General features: G+C 41.5%; 1 long non-coding RNA gene across 1 annotated transcript in view; it reads right to left on the bottom strand.

The window, feature by feature from the left end:
* The window catches only part of LOC134340357 (uncharacterized), a 110,599-nt gene extending 93,596 nt beyond the window's left edge, over positions 1 to 17,003 (bottom strand). Inside the window, exon 1 of the long non-coding RNA XR_010016530.1 lies at positions 16,940 to 17,003. This is a non-coding gene — a long non-coding RNA (uncharacterized LOC134340357). The remainder of the gene's footprint in view (positions 1 to 16,939) is intronic.
* Positions 17,004 to 20,575: the final 3,572 nt, after the last annotated feature.

Raw genomic sequence — 20,575 nt, 5'->3', positions numbered from 1 at the left:
CCAGAGGTTTGTAGGACTGGAAGTTGTTTACAGAGTGAGAGGAAGGCTGGACCGAGAAGAACACAAGACAGGAACTCGTTAAAAAATGCATAATTGGATCATAAAATTCTGCATTTTTCTGTGTTATATGATTTAATTTATGCAATTTATTTAACAATCAAAGACTTCATCAATGATCTGCACTCCAGATACGAGGTGCGTCAGTCAGAGTAATGCACGGAGAACTTAGTACACCTCTTTAATTGTCAAATGAGGATTGGTGACCCATGCAGGAGTTGAGCAGAAGTTGGCTTCCACAGCGTCTGTGAGGTCTGCTTCCATGAGTTTCAAATGGAATCCATTTAATGTACATTGTTCACTCTGGAACCTCACTTCCACAAAATAAAACTAGTCAAGTCAAGTCAAGTCAAGTCAAGTTGCTTTTATTGTCATTTCAACCATAATTGCTGGTACAGTACAAGTAAAAACGAAACAATGTTCCTCCAGGACCATGGTGCTACATGAAACAACACAAAACTACACTAGACTATGTGAGACAACACAAAACTACCCTAGACTACATGAAACAATACAAAACTACATTAGACTTCAAACCTGCATGGGACTACATAAAGTGCACAAAACAGTGCAAGACAGTACAATAATTAATAAACAACAGGCACAGTAAAGGACAAGTTACAATACAAAAATAAATGATGTAAATGCAAATATAAATGTAAACAATGTAAAAAATGTTTTAGTAGGAATTGAGAAAGAAATGAGCAAAAATTGCAAAGAGAGTGGAGTGGTGTTCAGTTGAGTGTGAGTGTGTGTGTGTGTGTGTGTGTGTGTGTGTGTGTGTGTGTGTGTGTAGGTTGGTGTCAGATTAGACTCTGGGTATTGAGGAGTCTGATGGCTTGGGGGAAGAAACTGTTACACAGTCTGGTCGTGAGAGCCCGAATGCTTCTGTGCCTTTTGCCAGATGGCAGGAGGGAGAAGAGTTTGTATGAGGGGTGTGTGGGGTCCTTCACAATGCTGTTTGCTTTACGGATGCAGCGTGTGGTGTAAATGTGTGTACAATAATGTTGGGAAGAGAGACCCCGATGATCTTCTCAGCTGACCTCACTATCTGCTGCAGGGTCTTGCGATCCGAGATGGTGCAATTTCCGAACCAGGCAGTGATGCAGCTGCTCAGGATGCTCTCAATACAACCTCTGTAGAATGTGATGAGGATGGGGGGTGGGAGATGGACTTTTCTCAGCCTTCACAGAAAGTGGAGACGCTGCTGGGCTTTCTTGGCTATGGAGCTGGTGTTGATGGACCAGGTGAAATTCACTGTATTACCTGCACCGGGCACCCCCCCCCCCATCCCACATTAGGCTTTCAACCTAACCTGACAATTTTGATCACTGATTTCACTCCTCTCACCCTGAACAATAACATCCCCGTCACCAAGTGATTGACCGGATTTCTGCCTGAATGTATGATATCCCATTATTCACAGGCAGCCACTCTTCATCCTAATCTCCCTGCCAACAACAGGCCCTTATTCCACTTACAACCCACTGCTCTCTACATCCTCAATTTCAGGACCACTCTTTCCTGTTATCCCCCAGTAAGGACCTGACACTACAGTAGACTTACCTCAATGATGGAGCACAGGAAGGAGTGGTCTTGCTGTTCAAGGCCTGCAGTGCATACTCACTTGCACCTTGGGGCTCTCAGGCAAATTCTCATTGACACCTCCTCTCAGCATGCACACACACTACTCAGACTTCCAGAACTCAAGAAACCCTTATGGGTTAAAACTCTTCATCCAGGAATTTTTGGCTGTGCTGAGGGCTTTCGCCTCCATTGCATTTCAGTCAGTGATTTCTCAAATCTCTCGCCCCTTTGCTCTCCTTCTTGCCCCCAAACAAGTCCTACTGGTTAACTCTATCTGGGCCTATCACTATTTCATACACCTCAATTAAATTTCCTTCAACTACCTCTGTTCCAAAGTCATGAATTGAGCCTAGCCTAAATCTCTATTGTAATTAAAATTACCCACCACTGGTAACCTCTTGTGCACTCTTACTATTCTTATACAGTAGTGTAGTGACCAGAACTGTAAACCCTACTCGTGGCCTAGCCACTCCACAGTTCCAGCATAACTCCTCTCCCTCCCCTGCCCTTTTATTAGCCAGTAAAGGAAAGTAATCAGCTTTCCACCCCATCTATCCATTCAGCTATTTTAAGAAATCTCCAGACTCTCTCCATTTCCCACTGTTCAATATTTCAGCGCATAATGTACATTTTCTTGCCTTATTTTCCACCCCCACCCCCAAACACATTAACTCATATGTTTCTGGATCAAATTCCATGGCCACCTGACCAGCATATTGATATCTACAATTTCCTTCCTCTCTATCAACTACACTGACAATTTTTACAACTGCAGCCTCTTTAATCATGGCTTCTTCATTTAAGACCAAATCATGAATACACACCCCAAAAGACAAGCGACTTAACCCTGAGCCCTGTGGCACCATATTATCTACAGCAGTTCTCTCACTGGTAATTTGCCTTTGCTTTTTTCCACCAAACCAGTTTTCAATCATCCAGACTCCAAATTTGGGGTGGCATGGTAGTGTAGTGGTTAGCACAACACTTTACAGTACCAGCGACACAGGTTCAATTCCTGCCACTGCCTGTAAGGAATTGGTACGTTCTCCCAGTGACTTCATGGGTTCCCTCCCAAAGACATACCAGTTGGTAAGTTAATTGGGCATTGTAAATTGTCCCGTGATTAGGCTAATGTTAAATTGGGAGATTGTTAGTGGTGCTGTATCTCAATAAATAAATAAATAAACCTCTTTGTTCAAAAGATTTACTCAGGTAATTGGGCACAATATTCCTTTAAAAAATCCACGCTAACTATTCTTGATTAAACATCTTTCTGAATGAGAATTTATTCTGCTCTTTAGAACTCTTTCTCATTATTTTCCCACTACTATTGTTAGGAGCTGACTGATTAACTACACTATCTACCCTCTCTCACTTTAAACCAAGAGTACAACATTACAGTCTCCAGTTCTCTGCCAGTCTGTCTATAGCCAAAGATCAGAAGGTGTCGAAAGACACATCACCAATTTACTTCCCTGTTTCTTTTAAGAGCATGAGTGAGAGGGGACTTGATTGAAGCATGTAATATCAAGAGAGGTCTTGACACAATGGATGTGAAGAGAATGTTTTCTCTTGTGGGAGAATCTAGAAGTAGGGGTCACTGTTTAAAAATAAGGGGTCATTTATATAAGACTGAATGTCAAGAGACTGAGAGTTATTGAAATTCTCTTCCTCAAAGATGGGGCTGGGTGGTTATAAACAGATTATTTGAATATTTTTAAAGCATAGGTTCTTGATAAATCAGGGGGTGAAAGGTTGCTTGGAATAGCTAGGAATGAGAAATGAGGTTATGCAAAGATAGATCTTGATCTTATTGAATGGTGATGCAGGCACAAGAGGTAGAACAGGATTGGGACCGAGGGACCTACCTGTGTTCCTAATTTGTATGTTCATTTGAACATGTACTTTATGTGCGCCTACATTCAATGATCAAGGGCATCTTCACATGTATCATTTTTCAATATTTATCATACCCAATATTTCATAACTCTCCTTTGTAACCTCAGTTTCTGTATTATCCCCCACCTTTGTGAATCAGGTACAAGGATGGGGCAATGAGATTCATACCCTCTACATTTGTGCCCAGGCTTAATCATTTTCCACTCAGTCCTACACTTTCTCCTTATGTTCAATAACTTTTCCTTGATTTCACCTTGATTTAAAGACTCTATTACACTGGAAAGATTACAAAGAATATTTACAAGAATGTTGCTAAGACTCAAGGGTCCGAGTTATAGTGAGAGCTTGAGCAGGCTCGCACTTTTATTCCTTAGAGCATAGGAAACTGAGGGGTGACTTTATAGAGATGGATAAAATTGTGGTGGGGGCCAGAGGGAGATTAAATGGATAGTTTTTTTTTCCTGAGGAGAATGGGGATCAAAAGCTTAAAGGCTTAAGGTGAGAGGGGAAAATTTTAATAGGACCTGAGGGGCAGGCTTTTCACACAGAACGAGCTACCCAAGGAAGAGGTTGAGGCAGGTACAATTACACCATTTAAAAGGCATTTGGGCAGGTATGTGGAGAGGGAAAGTTCAGAGTGAAGTGATATGGACCAAATGTGGGCAAATGAACATGAAAACATAACAACATAAGAAACAGGAGCAGGAGTCGGCCATCCGGCCCATCGAGCCTGCCCCGCCATTCAATAAGATCATGGCTGATCTGTCCGTAAACTCAGCTCCATCTACCTGCCTTTTCCCCATAACCCTTAATTCCCCTACTATGTAAAAACCTATCTAACTGTATCTTAAATATATTTAGTGAAGAAGCCTCAACTGCTTCCCTGGGCAGAGAATTCCACAGATTCACCACTCTCTGGGAAAAACAGTTTCTCCTCATCTCCCTCCTAAATCTTCTCCCCTGAATCTTGAGGCAATGTCCCCTAGTTCTAGTCTCACCTACCAATGGAAACAACTTTCCTACTTCTATCTTATCTATCCCCTTCAAAATTTTGTATGTTTCTATAAGATCCCCTCTCATTCTTCTGAACTCCAGAGAGTATAGTCCCAGGTGACTCAATCTCTCCTCATAGGTTAACCCCTTCATCCCTGGAATCAACCTGGTGAACCTCCTCTGCACTGCCCCAAAGCCAGTATATCCTTCCTCAAGTATAGAGACCAGAACTGCACACAGTACTCCACGTGCGGTCTCACCAGTACCCTGTATAGTTGCAGCATGACCTCCCTGCTCTTGAATTCAATCCCTCTAGCAATGAAGGCCAACATTCTGTTTGCCTTCTTAATAACCTGTTACACCTGCAAGCCAACTTTTTGCGATTCATGAACAAGCACTCCCAAGTCCCTCTGCACAACAGCATGCTGCAATCTTTCACCATTTAAATAATAATCTGCTCTTCTATTATTCCGTTCAAAGTGGATGACCTCACATTTACCAATGTTGTATTCCACCTGCCAGACCTTGGCCCACTCACTTAACCTATCTATATCCCTCTGCAGACTCTCCACATCCTCTGTACAATTTGCTTTTCCACTCAGTTTAATGTCATCAGCAAATTTTGCTACACTACACTCAGTCCCCTCTTCCAAATCATCAATGTAAATGGTAAACAGCTGCGGGCCCAGCACCGACCCCTGCGGCACCCCACTCACCACTGACTGCCAACTGAAGAAACACCCATTTATACCAACTCTCTGCCTTCTATTGGTTAACCAATCCACTATCCATGCCAATACACTTCCTCCGACTCCATGCATCCGTATCATATTTATAAGTCTCTTGTACGGCACCTTATCAAATGCCTTCTGGAAATCCAAGTATACGACATCCACCTGTTCCCCTCTATCCACTGCACTCATTATGTCCTCAAAGAATTCCAGTAAGTTTGTCAAACAGGACATGCCCTTTCTGAATCCATGCTGCGTCTGTCTAATGGAACCACTCCTTTCTAAATGTTTCGCTATTTCTTCCTTAATGACAGCTTCAAGCATTTTCCCGACCACAGATGTTAAGCTAACTGGCCTATAGTTGCCCGTCGTTTGCCTATATCCATTTTTAAAATATGATGAACTGAGGTCAGTATCTATGAGCGGGGCTGAAAGGCTTGTTTCCATGTTATTTTATGTGTAGCTATGACGTGCTGTATAACTTTATCCACCCCGTCACCCTCCAACCCGATGGCATTTATATTGATTTCCCTTCCAGTGAACAATCCCCCCGCTTCCTCTATTCTCCACTCTGACCTTTCATTTCTTCTCAGCTACCTACTACTTCCTCCTGGGTCCCCTCTTCCTTCCCTTTCTCCCATGGTCCACTCTCTTCACCTATCAGATTCCTTCCTCTCCAGTCCTTGACCTTTCCAACCCACCTGGCTTCACCTATCACCTTCCAGCTAGCCTCCTTCCCCTCCTCCCACCATTTTATTCTGCCATCTTCCACTAAATGAGAGGCATTGATCGTGTGGATAGTCAGAGGCTTTTTTCCAGGGCTGAAATGGCTAGCATGAGAGGGCATAGTTTTAAGGTACTTGGAAGTAGGTAAAGAGGAGATGTCGGGGTAAGTTTTTTTTCCACACAGAGCGTGGTGAGTGCATGGAATGGGCTGCCGGCGTTGGTGGTGGAGGCGGAAACGATAGGGTCTTTTAAGAGACCCCTGGATGGCTACATGGAGCTTAGAAAAATAGAGGGCTATGGGTAAGCCTGGGTAGTTCTAAGGTAGGGACATGTCCGGCATACTGTAGCTTTGTGGGCTGAAGGGCCTGTATTGTGCTGTAGGTTTTCTATGTGTCTATGTTTCTATGTGTCTTCCTTCCCAGTCCTGAAGTAGGATCTCTGCCCAATTTGTCGACTGTTTATTCTTTCCCATAGATGTTGCTTGAGCTGATGAGCTGCCTTCAGCATTTTGTGGGTGATTTCCAGCATCTGCAGAGTTTCTCATGCTTGTTCCTTAACAATTGACTTTCTTTTAAATTTCAGTTTCTTTATTCCTATATTCCTCTATCTTTTCACTAATGCCAATTTCTGAAGTTCTGGACCAAAAATGATGAGAAAAATTTAAGATTTGTAAGCAACCTTATCATTAACATTTCCTAGTAAAGTGCCTCAAATTTGCCTGCCTTAAATCAATTAAATTCAAACCAGGAAACTTGTTTAATTTATCAGCAAATAACAAGCCACACAATGTGCCACAGGTAATATCCATCTTAAAAGCTGAACAAGAAATTAATATAACATTTTCCACCCCAGTTAACCAGCTTTAAAGAAATATAACTTCAAGAAAAATATTTATTTAGTAGGCAGGTGAGAAGAAGTGAAAGGTCAGAGTGGAGAATAGAGGAGAGGGGATTTGTTCATTGAAAGGAGAAAACAATATAAATGCAAGCCCATAGAAAACAGCATTCTGGTCCTGGCTGAAATACATTGTTCACTTCTGGGCACATTGACTTACCCCTTCATCATGGACAGTCAAGAGTGTGCCAGCACGGACACACAAACACACACAAAATGCTGGAGGAATGCAGCAGGTCAGGCAGCATCTATGGAGAAAAATAATCCATCCTATAAAGGGTCTCGACCTAAAACATCAACTGTTTATTTCTCTACATGACCTGCTGAGTTCCTCCAGCAGTTTGTGTGTGTTTCTCTGGATTTCCAGCAGAATCTATCCAGAAGTCTGGATAGGTGCACGGATAGTAAGGATATGGAGGGCTATGGTCCAGGTGCAGGTCATTGGAAGTAGGCAGCTTAAATGGTTTTGGCATGGCCTGTTTCTGTGCTGTACTTCTCTATGACTCTCGTGTTTATAACCATCACAGACCCTTAAGTGGGTCACATCCGGAACATCTGGACAGCAAAGATGCATGCATCAGGATGTTCTTTATCAACTCCTACTCGGCATTTGTACCTATCATCCCCTGAAAACTAAACAATAAGCTTCAAAACCTTGGCCTCAATACCTCCTTGTACAATTGGATACTCGAATTCCTCACTTGCTTACTCCAGTCAGTTCCGATTGGCAACAACATCCCCTCCACAATCTCCATCAGCACAGGTGCACCACAAGGCTGTGTGCTTAGCCCCTGCTCTACTCACTTTATGCTTATGACTGTGTGGCTAAGCATGGCTCCAATGTCATATTTAAGTTGGTAGATGACACCATTGCCATTGGCTGAATCAAAGGTGGTGATAGATCAGCATGTAGGAGGGACATTGTAAATCAAGCTGAGTGGTGCCATAACAACAACCTCTCACTCAATGTCAGCAAGACCAAGGAGCTGATTATTGACTTCAGGAAGAGAGAACTGGAGGCCCATGAGCCAGTCCTCATCAGAGGATCAGAGGTGGAGAGGTTCAGCAACTTTAAATTCCTCGCTGTCATCATTTCATTGATTCTTTTAAGGTTATTGGATTTATTGAGTATTCCCACAAGACAATGAACCTCAGGGTTGTATATTGTGACAAATATGTACTTTGATAATAAATTTACTTTGAACCTTGCACATTTTCTATTCAGTTAAATGGCACCAATCTCAGAACATACAAGCAAGGTAAGTATCAGTGAGCATGGCAGCTGGAACATGAGTGGTGAGTGGTTTATTTTGTATTAACCACCTGCTCCATGACATGTGCCTTATTTATACAATGCAGAGTTATGCACAACATACATATTTAACAAAATATTTATTTCATAATCAGCTGCTTTCAACTGGGCCTTTATTCATGTAATTAGAGCCTTTGGTGTGCTACAGTGTCTCCTCTTGAGCAATAGCCCTATGCATTCTCGATGAATGGTGTTCTTTTTAAGACCATAAAATACAAGAGTAAAATTATGCCATTTGGCCTATCGAGTCTACGCTGCCATTTCATCATGACTGATCCATTTTCCTCAGCCCCAATCTCCTGCCTTCTCCCTGTATCCCTTCACTTTCTGACCAATCAAGAATCTATCAACCTCTGCCTTAAATATACCCAATGATTTGGCCTCCACAGCTGCCTGTGGCAAAGAATTCCACAGATTTACCACTCCCTGGTTAAAAAAATTCTTCCTCATTTTTGTTCTAAAGGGATGCCCCTCTATTCAGAGGCTGTGCCCTCTGGTCTTAGACTCTCCCACCATAGAAAACATCCTCTCTACATCCACTCTGTCAAGACCTTTCACTATACAATAGATTTCAATGAGATCACCCCTCCTTCTTCTGAATTTGAGTGAATACAGGCTCTTCATATGACAAGTCTTTCAATCCTAGAATCATATTCATGAAACTCCTTTGAACCCTCGCCAGTTTCAGTACATCCTTTCTAAGATAGGGGGCCCAAACCTGCTCACAACACTCCAAAAGAGGCCTTGGAGTGTTATAGAGCCTCAACATTACATCCTTGCTTTTATATTCCAGTCTTCTTGAAATGAATGCTAACATTGCATTTGCCTTCCTCAACACCAACTCAACCTGCAAATTTACCTTTAGAGAATCCCGGACAAGGACTCCCAAGTCCCTTTGCAACTTAGATTTTGAATTTACTCTGCATTTAGAAAATTGTCAACCCTTTCATTTCTTCTACCAAAGTGCATGACCATACACTTCCTGACACCGTATTTCATCTGCCATCTCTTTGCCCGTAGTCCTTCTGCAGCCTCTCTACTTCTTCGAAACTACCAGCCACCCCACCTATCTTCATATCATCTGCAAACTTTGCAATAAAGCCATCAATTCCATCATCCAAATCATTGACATATAACATAAAAAGAATTGGTCCCAACACAGACCCCTGTGGAGCACCATTAGACACCAGCAGCCAGCCAGAAAAGGCTCCCTATATTCCCAGTCTTTGCCTCCTGCCAATCAGCCACTGCTTTATCCATGCTAGAATCTTTCCTGTAATACTCTGGGCTCCTAACTTGTTAAGCAGCCTCATGTGTGGCACCTTGTCAAAGGCCTCTGAAAATCCAAATACACAACATCAACTGATTCTCCTTTGTCTATCCTGCTTGTTATTTCCTCAAAGAATTCCAACGGATTTGTCAGGCCAGATCTTCACTTGAGTAAACCATGCTAACTACAGCCTATCTTATCATGTGTCTCCAAAGAACCCAAAAACAACATTCCCAACCACTGAGGACAGACTAACTGGCTTATAACTTGTTTTTTTCTGTCTCTCCCTTCTTGAAGAATGGAGTAACATTTGCAACTTCCCATTTTTTCAGAACCATGCTAGAACCTACTAATTCTTGAAAGGTTATTACTAATGCCTCCACAATCTCTTCAGCCACCTCTTTCAGAACTCTGGAGTGTACACCATCTGGTCCAGGTGACTTATCTACCTTCATTTCTTTCAGTTACCCAAGAACCTTCTCTCTAGTCATGGTTTCACACACTTCATGACCCTGACACCTGGAACTTCCACCATACTGCTTTAGTCTTCCGCAGTGAAGACTGATGCAAGATACTTAATCAGTTCATCTGCCATTTCCTTGTCCCCCATTACTACCTCTCCACCATTGTTTTCCAGCGGTATGTTATCCACTCTCACCTCACTTTTACACTTTATGTATCTGAATAAACTTTTTGTATCCTCTTTAATATTATTGACTAGCTTACTTTTGTATTCCATCTTTTTCTTCATAATTACTTTTTTAGTAGCCTTCTGTTGGTTTTTAAAAGCTTCCCAATCCTCTAACTTACCACTAATTTTTGCTCTATTATATGCCCTCTCTTTGGTTTTTATGTTGGCTTTGACTTCTCTTGTCAGCCATGGTTGTGTCATTTTGCCTTCAGAAAACTTCTTCCTCTTTGGGATGTATATATCCTGCGCCTTCCAAATTGCTTCCAGAAATTCCAGCCATTGCTGCTCTGCCAGCATTCCTGCTAGTGTTTTTTTTCCAATCAATTCTGGCCAACTCCTCATTCACGCCTCTGTAATTCCCTTTATTCCACTGTAATACTGATACATCTGGCTTTGACTTCCCCTTCTCAAATTGCAGGGTGAATTCTATCATATTATGATCATTTGCCCTGAGGGTTCTTTTTACCTTAAACTGTCTAATCAATTCCAGTTCATTGCCTAACACCCAATCCAGAATAGCTGGTCCCTTAGTGGACTCAGCCATGAGCTGCTCTGAAAATCCCTCTCTTGAAATTCAACACAAACCTGATTTTCCCAATCTATCTGCATATTGAAATCCCCCATGACCATTGTAACATTGCCCTTTTGGCATGCATTTTCCACCTCCCATTGTAATTTGTAGACCACATCCTTACTAATATTTGGGGGTCTGTTTATGACTCTCATCAAGGTCTTTAAGACTGAACTCCAAGGAATTAAATTGCTCAGGCAGAGTCTCCAAATTCAACATGCAATGATACAAACTTTCTCAAATTTTATAGCTATTGTTTGTTTAAAGCGACTACAGCATAGAACAAACTCACTTGTCTGAAACCTTTATTCAAATTAAAGATTTGAAGTTCTCTACATTACTTACACAGTACTTGCAAAATGTTATATACTGTTTACTTTACAGTGATGATTAGGAAGGCTCCAAATACTGTGAGGAACCTGCAGAAATTCTGCACGGGTGAATGTTGGTACAAAGATTAAGTTAGTCTATTTTGCCCCATGATCCAATTTCACACTGCCTAGACTCAGCCTCACAAAACCAGTGGGGTCCTGGCAACTTGGAAATGGTCATCCATCCTTGAAGTCACAGAAGGAGATTATATAAGCTCCTTTTTGTTTCTACTGTATTTGTCAAAAACTGTTGCCCAGTTATGTAACTTTTGCAGCTGAGTGTTTACAGCACTTTGAATAGAGCATTTATTTTTGCTGCAGTGCAGAGTTCTCCATTCATCCCTAGTGGATGAGGTGGAGGCCCTGGTGTTCTACAAGCCCAAATTCTCAAGAAGTATTTGAAGCACCAATTTGGAAAATTATTCGCAATGTGCAAATATAATTCTCCATTCCAATGTGTGAGAGTCTAAAATAACATCAGTTTATAACATGGTGGTGGCAATTCACCTTGGAATCAGGTGTTTCCAGCCTTTACGCCCATGAGAGGGAATATTCAGAAAGGGCTGCACTGTGGGTAGCAAATGCAGTAATAAACTGAGCACCATTTAGTTTTGTCAGATGTAAAAAGCAGGTAAAGTGATGCAGCAGGCAGTACCACAGTCTCAAATCTCCATGATCTAGTTTCAATCATGACCCTGATGCTGTCTGCGTGGAGTTTACTCACTCTCCACATGCGGGTTTCCCCGAGTACATCAGCTGCCGGCAACACACCAGAGAGTGTTTACTGGAAGTTATCCCTGGTGTGGAAGGGTGACAGGAAAATTGATGGACATGTGAAAGAGAGTAGATTATAAGGAAATAAATGGTAGAATGGGATTGTTTTGAAATTCAGTGTAAACTTGATAGGACAGATAGTTGTCTACTGCGTTGTAAGAAAATGAGGAATTTGGGAAATAAAATATATGACACTGTTCAAAAATATGAACAGGGATTTTTTTTCCTCTGGCATTTTGATCAACATTTAGCACCTGACCTGAACCTAAAAAAAACAGCTAATCGAGTTACTTTCCTGTTAATGGTTGCTGGAGCTTGCTGCAGGCACAGTATCTTTATTTCCAAAGTTGATTTATTAGCTTGCTACAAGTGACTATGCTTTAAAGGTATTTTATTAATTGTGAAACTCCATAAACACACAACAGTTATGAAAGACTATGCATAAATAAAATTCGAAGCACAAGAGTCTGCAGACGTTGGAAGCTAGAGCAAAATGCACACACCTGGAAGAGCCAATGCGAGCTAGGCAGCCGACATTGCTGGCTGAGATCCTTCGTCTGGACTGAAACTATTTATGAAACTAAATGGAACTCTTGCGTTATCGATTCTTTACAAGCAATGCAATAGTTTTAATCAGAGATATAAATAGACAGTTTGAGAGGGAAGATTATTTGGGTATTTCAAGGCTCTTCAACAAGACTCCAAAAGCCTAATAGCAGACATTGCAAACAAGACCTTACTTTCAGATTTTGGGAACTCTGTGAGCAAACAGTCCATTGCTTCAATTCACCTTCCATTCCACAAATACCAGTGCTATTGTTACAGACCAGTTACACAACTCAGTTTACATCAAAGTGAAGTAGTTTTGACTTTGCATTAACAATAAACTGTTCTGTGTGCCTCAGGCACCAAATTACCAAGTTAAATCTAGGTAACCAGTCAAAGACCAACTTGTTGAAATGTTGATACACTCACTAGACCATTTAACGGAACTCCCAAAAAATGTGTATTTAAAATAAACTTAACAGCATTGGCTATTTGAATGCCAGAAAGTTGATTTCATCCTCAACTGTAGTGTACACACTTCTTCAGGCCAAAGTTAATGTCAGAGCAAGGCTAGCAACATTACACTGAAAGGTGCTGATAAACGTTCAGCACAGTGGAGGGAAAGAGGGGGTCTTCGCCTGAAATGTAAACTGTTTAGTTCCCTCCACAGATGTTGTCCGACGTGCTGAGTTCCTCCAGCATTTTGTGTGTGTTGCATTACATTGCTAATGTTTTCAACATTTCAGACAGGAAGTTAAAGTAGGTATGAGGGAATAAATCTACCATTTCAGTAAAATCATAAGACTATAAGAGATAGAAGCAGAATTAGGCCATTTGGCCCATGGAGTCTGCTCCACCATTTCATCACAGCTGATCCAATTTCCCTCTCACCCCATTCTCCTGCTTTCACCCCGTAACCTTACATTGCCCTGAATAATCAAGAACCTGTCAACCTCCATCTTAAATAAACGCAATGACCTGGCTTCCAGAGATGCCTGTGGCAACAAATTCCACAGATTCACCACCCTCTGGTGAAAGAAATTTCTCCTCATCTTTGCTCTAAATGGATGTTTCTCTATTCTGAGGCTGGGCCCTCTGGTCCTAGTCTCCCCACACTACATGAATAATCCACTCCATGTCCACTCTAGCTAGGCCTTTCAATATTTGGTAGGTTTCAATGAGATTCCCCCCCTACCCCCACCATTCTTCTAAATTCCAGTGAGAACCATCAAACACTCCTCATACAATAACCCTTTCCTTCACAGAATCATTCTCATGAACTTCCACTGAACCCTCTCCAATGTCAGCATATCCTTTCTTAGATAATGGACCCAAAACTGAACTAGAAAACAAGAAAATAGTCTACACTTCTTCTACCGAAGTGCATGACCATATACTTCCCGACACTTTTTTCTATCTGCCACTTCTTTGTCCATTCTCCTAATCTGTCTAATTCCTTCTGTAGCCTCTCTACTTCCTCAAAACCAGTGGTCCCCAACCTCCGGGCTGCGGACCGATACCGGGCCCCGAAGAATGCAGTGGTGCAGCGGTAGTCGGGACGTACCCAGCACATCTTTAAGAAAAAAGCCGAAATAAACAAGCTAATTAATTAGGTGCCGCCCGGCATGTAAATGTCGGCCAGATCAGAGGCAACGCAATCGGCAATCGCCTCTGATCTGGGCCGACATTTACATGCCGGGCGACACCTAATTAATTAGCTTGTTTATTTTGGCTTTTTTCTTAAAGATGTGCTGGGTACGTCCCGACTACCGCTGCACCACTGCATTCTTCGTGGCCCGGAATCGGTCCGCAGCCCGGAGGTTGGGGACCACTGCTCAAAACTACCTGCCCCTTCACCTGTCTTCATATCGTCTGCAAACTTTGCAACAAAGCCATCAATTCCATCTTCCAAATCATTGGCATATAACATAAAAAGAAGTGGTCCAAACATCAACCCGTGTGGAACACCACTAATCACTGGCAGCCGGTGAGAAAAGGCTCCCTTTATTCCCACTCTTTGCCTCCTGCCAACTAGCCAATGCTCTATCTCTGCCAGCATCTTTACTGTAATACCATGGGCTCTTTTTATCTTGTTAAGCAGTCTCATGTGTGGCATCTTGTCAAAAACCTTCTGAAAATCCAAATACATAACATCCACTGATTCTCCTTTGTCTATCCTGCTTGTTATTTCTTCAAAGAATTCCTACAGATTTGTCAGGCAAGATCTTCCCTGAAGAAGACCATGTGCCTCCAAGCATCCTGAGACTTCATCCTTAACGATTGACTCCAACATCTTCACAACCACTGAGGTCAGGCTAGCTGGTCTACAAGTTCCTTTCTTTTATCTTCCTCCATTATGAAAGAGTGGAGTGGTATTTGCAATTTTCTAGTCTTCAGGAACAATTCCAGAATCTAGTGATTCTTGAAAGATCATCACTAATGCTTGCACAATATCTTCAGACACCTCTTTCAGAACCCTGTGGTGTAGTCCATCTGGTCCAGTTAACTTGTTTACCTTCAGGCCTTTCAGTTTCCCAAGCACCTTCTCCCTGTAAATAGCAACCTCTGCCCCTTGACAGTCTCGAACTTCCAGCATTCATAGTCATAGTCATACTTTATTGATCCCGAGGGAAATTGGGTTTTGTTACACCAACCAAGAATAGAGTATAAATATAGTAATATAAAACCACAAATAATTAAATAATATGTAAATTCTGATAGTGTTATCCACAGAAAAGACTGATGCAAAATACTTATTCAATTCATCCGCAGTCCAATATCTACTCTCGATATACTCTCCGATATCCTCTTTGATATTATTGGCTTGCTTACCATCCCATCTAATCTTTTCCCTCCTTATGTTTTTTTTAGCTGCCTTCCATTGGGTTGTAAGAACTTCTCAATCTTCCAACTTCCCACCCACAGCTGCAGGGAGAGGGTCTCGGGCACTGAGTCTGGCTCTGTGGCTCTGAAGGGAAGGGAGGAGGACAGGACTACAGTAGTGATAGAGGATTCCATAGTTAGAGAAGTAGATAGGAGATTCTGTGGAAGTGAAAGGAACACCTTATGATTTGCTGCTTACAAGATACCGGGGTCAGGGACACCACGTATCAAGTCCACGGCATACTAAAAGGGGAGGGTAAGCAGCCCAAAATATTGGTACATATTGGCACTAATGACATACATAGGAAAAGGGAGGAGGCCATGAAGAAAGAATTTAAGGAGATAGGTAGAGAGCTGAAAAGCAGGACCTACAGGGGAGTAACCTCTGGATTGCTACCTGTGCCACGTGCCAATGAAGGTAAGAATAGGATGATTTGACAGGTGAATACGTGGCTGAGGAGCTGGTGCAGGTGGCATGGGGCAGGAGTTCAGATTTCTGAATCATTGGGTTCTCTTTTGGAGAAGGTATGGCCTGTACAAAAGGGACGGGATACACCTGAACTCAAGGGGAACCAATATCCTTATAAGCAGGTTTGCTGGAGCTGTTAGGGAAGGTTTTAACTGATTTGACAAGGAGATGGGAACCAGAATGTTAGGGCTAAGGATGGGGCAGTTGGTATACAAGTAGATGCAGTGTGCAGTGAAACTGTCAGGAAGGACAGGCAGAATATGGGGCAAAATTGCAGTCAGTGGGATGAGTTGAAATGTAACATGGGGGCAAAATTGAAAAGGGTGACAAATACAGGACTGAAGGTGTTATATTTGAATGCACACAGTATACGGAATAAGGTAGATGATCTTGTCGCACATTTAGAGATTGGTAGGCATGACATTGTGTGCATCACTGAGGCTTGGCTGGAAGAAGATCATAGTTGGGAGCTTAACATCCAAGGATACACATTGTATTGAAAGGACAGGCAGGTAGGCTGAGGGGATAGGGTGGCTCTGTTGGTAAAATACAAAATCAAATCATTAGAAAGAGGACTGGAGGACGTAGAGTCCTTGTGGTAGAGTTAAGAAACTGCAAGGGTAAAAAGACCCTGAGGGCTTCTTCGTGGTAGGCTGCTCCTCCCCCTGCCCCCCAACAATATCCAAAGCGGTATACAGTACTTATAGGGGAACGGCCACAGGGGTCACTGTCAGCACTGTCTGCCCATTTCTTTTCTCTCTCCTCCTACAACCCTGTAGCTCCTATCTTTCACCTCCTCATTTTCCCATATGAGCCAAAGGTTATCCAGCTGCAGTTTCATTTCCTTAACAGTTCTCTGAGGAGCTGCAGCTCGGTGCACCTGGTGCAGATGTAGTTATCCGGGAGACTGGAGGTCTCCCATCATTCCCACATCCCACACCACGGCCCCTGGAGTCACTTACTGCACTAACAGGCCATGAATGAGGAATAAACTTACCTCGGCCAAAGCCTTTCCACTCTTACTCTGGTCCAGCCCAACAACGGCCGCTCTGCTTGTCCCTACCTTATTTTTATTTTCCCTTGCTAATAAATTGCGATAACTTTAGGCCGCCAGAAAAAGCAGAAAGCCCGCAAACGCTATTTTAAATCATTCACCACTACTTACGTGGAGCCTCCTCTCTCAATTCGATTGGGCCGCCAGAAAAAAAAGTTTGATATACAAGCTCGTATTGTATTTTTGGTGTGGCCAGTACTTTACTACCAATAACTATATCATTAATTAATTCAAACTAATATATTTGTGTTCCACGCACTGCCCACAAGCCAGTTGACTTCATTGGCTGTTAGGCAGTTCAAAGTATGGCAAGGCTGCGAAATGCGCTGCATAAATATTTTCCCCCGAGTCTCAAAAACGCTGTAACAACATTCTGTATGCACTGGCTTTGCGGCAAAAGTATTTTTTAACAAGGTTGGCAACTAATAGACTAAACATGGTTATTTCGTTTGGAGAAATGCCGGTCAGGATTTTTTTTAAATCGGTGAAATTACACAGCCGCCTTGCCCCTTTAAAATAAAGCTTCGTTTTTCTGATGTCAGATCAGAAGTGCATCATCCGGAAACGAGAGGGAACAGGACCTTTGTATCACTGGGAAAGATCACGAGAGAGGAAAAAAAATGCCTTCATATATTTTTTTGCAAGAGGTTCCGACTGAGGGATCGAATTCCCCCCATTTATTTCCTTTGCTCTCCTGGCTTTGCGGAGAGAAAGAGTAAAAGCACGATGGTTTCAATTACCGCTAACAAAGAAGAGTCCGGGGCCACCACTCTGAACTTCTGGCAGACTTGGAAGGGAACAAATTAGACCAGCAAATAGCCCAGAGTGCCGAACTGTCTGCTCTTAACTTTATGAATCTATTTTAAACCACAAAGTAGCGAATAAAATCCAGCTTGCGCCCAGAAAACCGTTGAATAGTTTATTAAACTCGCATCCACTTGGAGGCAAAAGTGTACTTTACATTTTTAAAAAATAAATCCAATATCTCAGTGGCTTCAAGAAAAAGTGTTAATTTTCACGTGGGTTATTAACCACTTCCCGGGGAGGCTCATGAATAAAACTTTTATCCCAGAAATTGTCTTATATAAAACTTGCTGAAAAAGAGCAGCTCTTGAAGGCAAATTCCAGAAATAATTAATTCCAATCAAAGATTATGTACGGATACTGTAATATAATCCCTTGCATTAAATTGTTGAAGCGATCGTGGTTTCCTTTGCGCTGAGTCTCTGCAGATTCCAAGGGCCGGAGTCTAACTGGGCTGGTTTTAAAATATATTGCATGCATTTTGATCTTTAACCAGCATGTTGTTTAGATCTCTCGTCCAGCAGACCTCCCTTACCTTTGAAAAATATCATAAATTTCCAGTAACAACGGCCTGTAAAAGTATTACAACATGTTTAATGTGTTAACAAAGAAAGAAACCAATAATGGATCTCGTTCCTGTAAGTGCAATTAAGAGGCGCCAACTGACGTTTCCTTGTGAAAAAGATCGAGTTAATTGTCCTCATTATTCGGCCCGCCGGCCGAGTTCGTAAAAAGTGACATGAGGTACACTGATTATAATTAAGGTCGATTATTACCAATAAAGACATTACTTAGACCTCCCACTCTTTCCAAACATTCAGAGAATGGTTATGTTTAAATTCGCGAGAAAAGACAAAATACTTCATAAATGCAAACAACAGGAATTCTGCAGATGCTGGAAATTCAAGCAACACACATCAAAGTTGCTGGTGAACGCAGCAGGCCAGGCAGCATCTCTAGGAAGAGGTGCAGTCGACGTTTCAGGCTGAGACCCTTCGTCAGGACCCTGGTCTCTGCCCGAAACGTCGACTGTATCTCTTCCTAAAGATGCTGCCTGGCCTGCTGCGTTCACCAGCAACTTTGATGTGTGATACTTCATAAATGACCAGGTTCCACGTCCCATTACAGAGCCACATAGAAAGATTTATATTGAAGAGATTTAAAATGAATAGGGGAATAACTGGTTTAATGTAGATCAACACATAAGTGCACAGAACAGTATTAAGACATTCTATTTAAATTGTTCCTTAAATCTACAAAGGCATTTGTGCTCCATTTCTCCTACTATCCTCGTGTTTGATCTACCTCTGAATATTCTGATGAAGAGTGGCACAAGCTACTTTGTAACACCAGGGTTGTTATCAATAAATTATTACAGGAAGTAAGTGTGCCATTTATAGGGAGTGTTTGCTATAGTAAGACTTTACCCCCTTAGGTTATCCCCGTGATTTTGCACATGGAAAATCAAGCCTGTGGTTTTCAGGCAAACATAACTGCACGGACGTCATTCTTTTCATTGTTTTCAAATCATTCACTATTCCCATTTTAAATGTATATCTTGATAATAGCTCCCAAACCTAATTACCACCTTTGCAATGTGTCATTATAGTATAAGGTCTGTTTGAATATACACAAAGCTTAATTTTGTTTATGTTTGCAATTAAATTGATAGTTACTTGTTTTGTCATGTCATTTTACAAAAATAAATATTTGCATTTTAAGCATTCTTTAATCCCAACCATGCACTTTAAAACTGCACGTTTTAACATATAACCTACATTCCATCAGTAATCCACATAACTACACAGATTACTGTCCAATTACCCGAAAAGAATATTGAGCATGATTGAGAAACTCGGTTGGGAGTGGCGAAGGTAGATGACAGGAACTCAGATTAATAAAACGTGGCTGCCAGTGAGCGACTTTGAACATGATGATGCCATTTATTGCTATTAGCAATTTAGTTACCAGTTATTACAGAAAAAGACATCCTAAAACTGTTTGCTTATTTTTAATAGCTGATAAAAACACCTGTTAAATCTGAATTAAATCAAAACTATAAAGTAAAAAGTAATCAAATCCATATAAGTTAATAACAACTGCTCTTTAATGATTGCTGCCTGACCTAATGAGTATTTTCTAATATTTTCAGCTTTTATTTCAGACCTTCAGCTTCTCTGGTACTCTGTTTCTGCACGGAAATAACAGCATATTACATGCAGAAATAAACAGTATCATAGATATTCGATATAAAGAAGAAACAACACAAAAAAATTACTTATAACAAAGAACTACTTTGTTTTATTTTAATATATACATAACATTAAATCAAAATGTGAAGTATTTGCTAATGACGCGCGAAAGAACTGTGCAAAGCAGAGTCTTGGGCCAGGATGTTACACTCAGGCATCCTTAACTTTCCATAGCTGGCCCTGGATCTTCAAGTGCCTTTATATATACAGCTGCTGACGAAAATAACTAAGCGGTGGACAAAAAGGCTATCATTAGCCTGGATCTTATTAGTGCCTGACTGAATGCATTAAGAAGCCATCTATCAGTGATAACAGTACATCTTGGCCTTCATAGTGGCTACACTTCAAAAGTCCTTCATTGAGTCTATGGACTTTAAGTTGTACTGAATTCAAAGCGATAATCTAATAATGCAATCCTTATTTTTTCTTCTTGCCAGCAATAAATTAATTCTCTTCATATGTCTTCTGAATTATTTTCAAATGACCCTTTACTGCTCTAAACTCAGAAAAGAGCTTAAAAAAACTGCAGTTGTAATCTGTATGCACTTCATTGTAGAAGCACTGCAAGGTGACAAGGTTCTGAGCAAAGCTGAAGCATTATACATCTCACTACAAAATCTGTTCAGTTCATCGGCAAATTAAAGGAATGTTACAAGACTTTTGTTCCTAACTTAATCTCACCAAGCTCACC

The sequence above is a fragment of the Mobula hypostoma genome, chromosome X1 (genome assembly GCF_963921235.1).
Source record: "Mobula hypostoma chromosome X1, sMobHyp1.1, whole genome shotgun sequence".
In the NCBI taxonomy this organism is placed as follows: domain Eukaryota; kingdom Metazoa; phylum Chordata; class Chondrichthyes; order Myliobatiformes; family Myliobatidae; genus Mobula; species Mobula hypostoma.
Note: the sequence above shows the minus strand (reverse complement) of the source record. Positions and strands in the feature narration are given on the sequence as shown.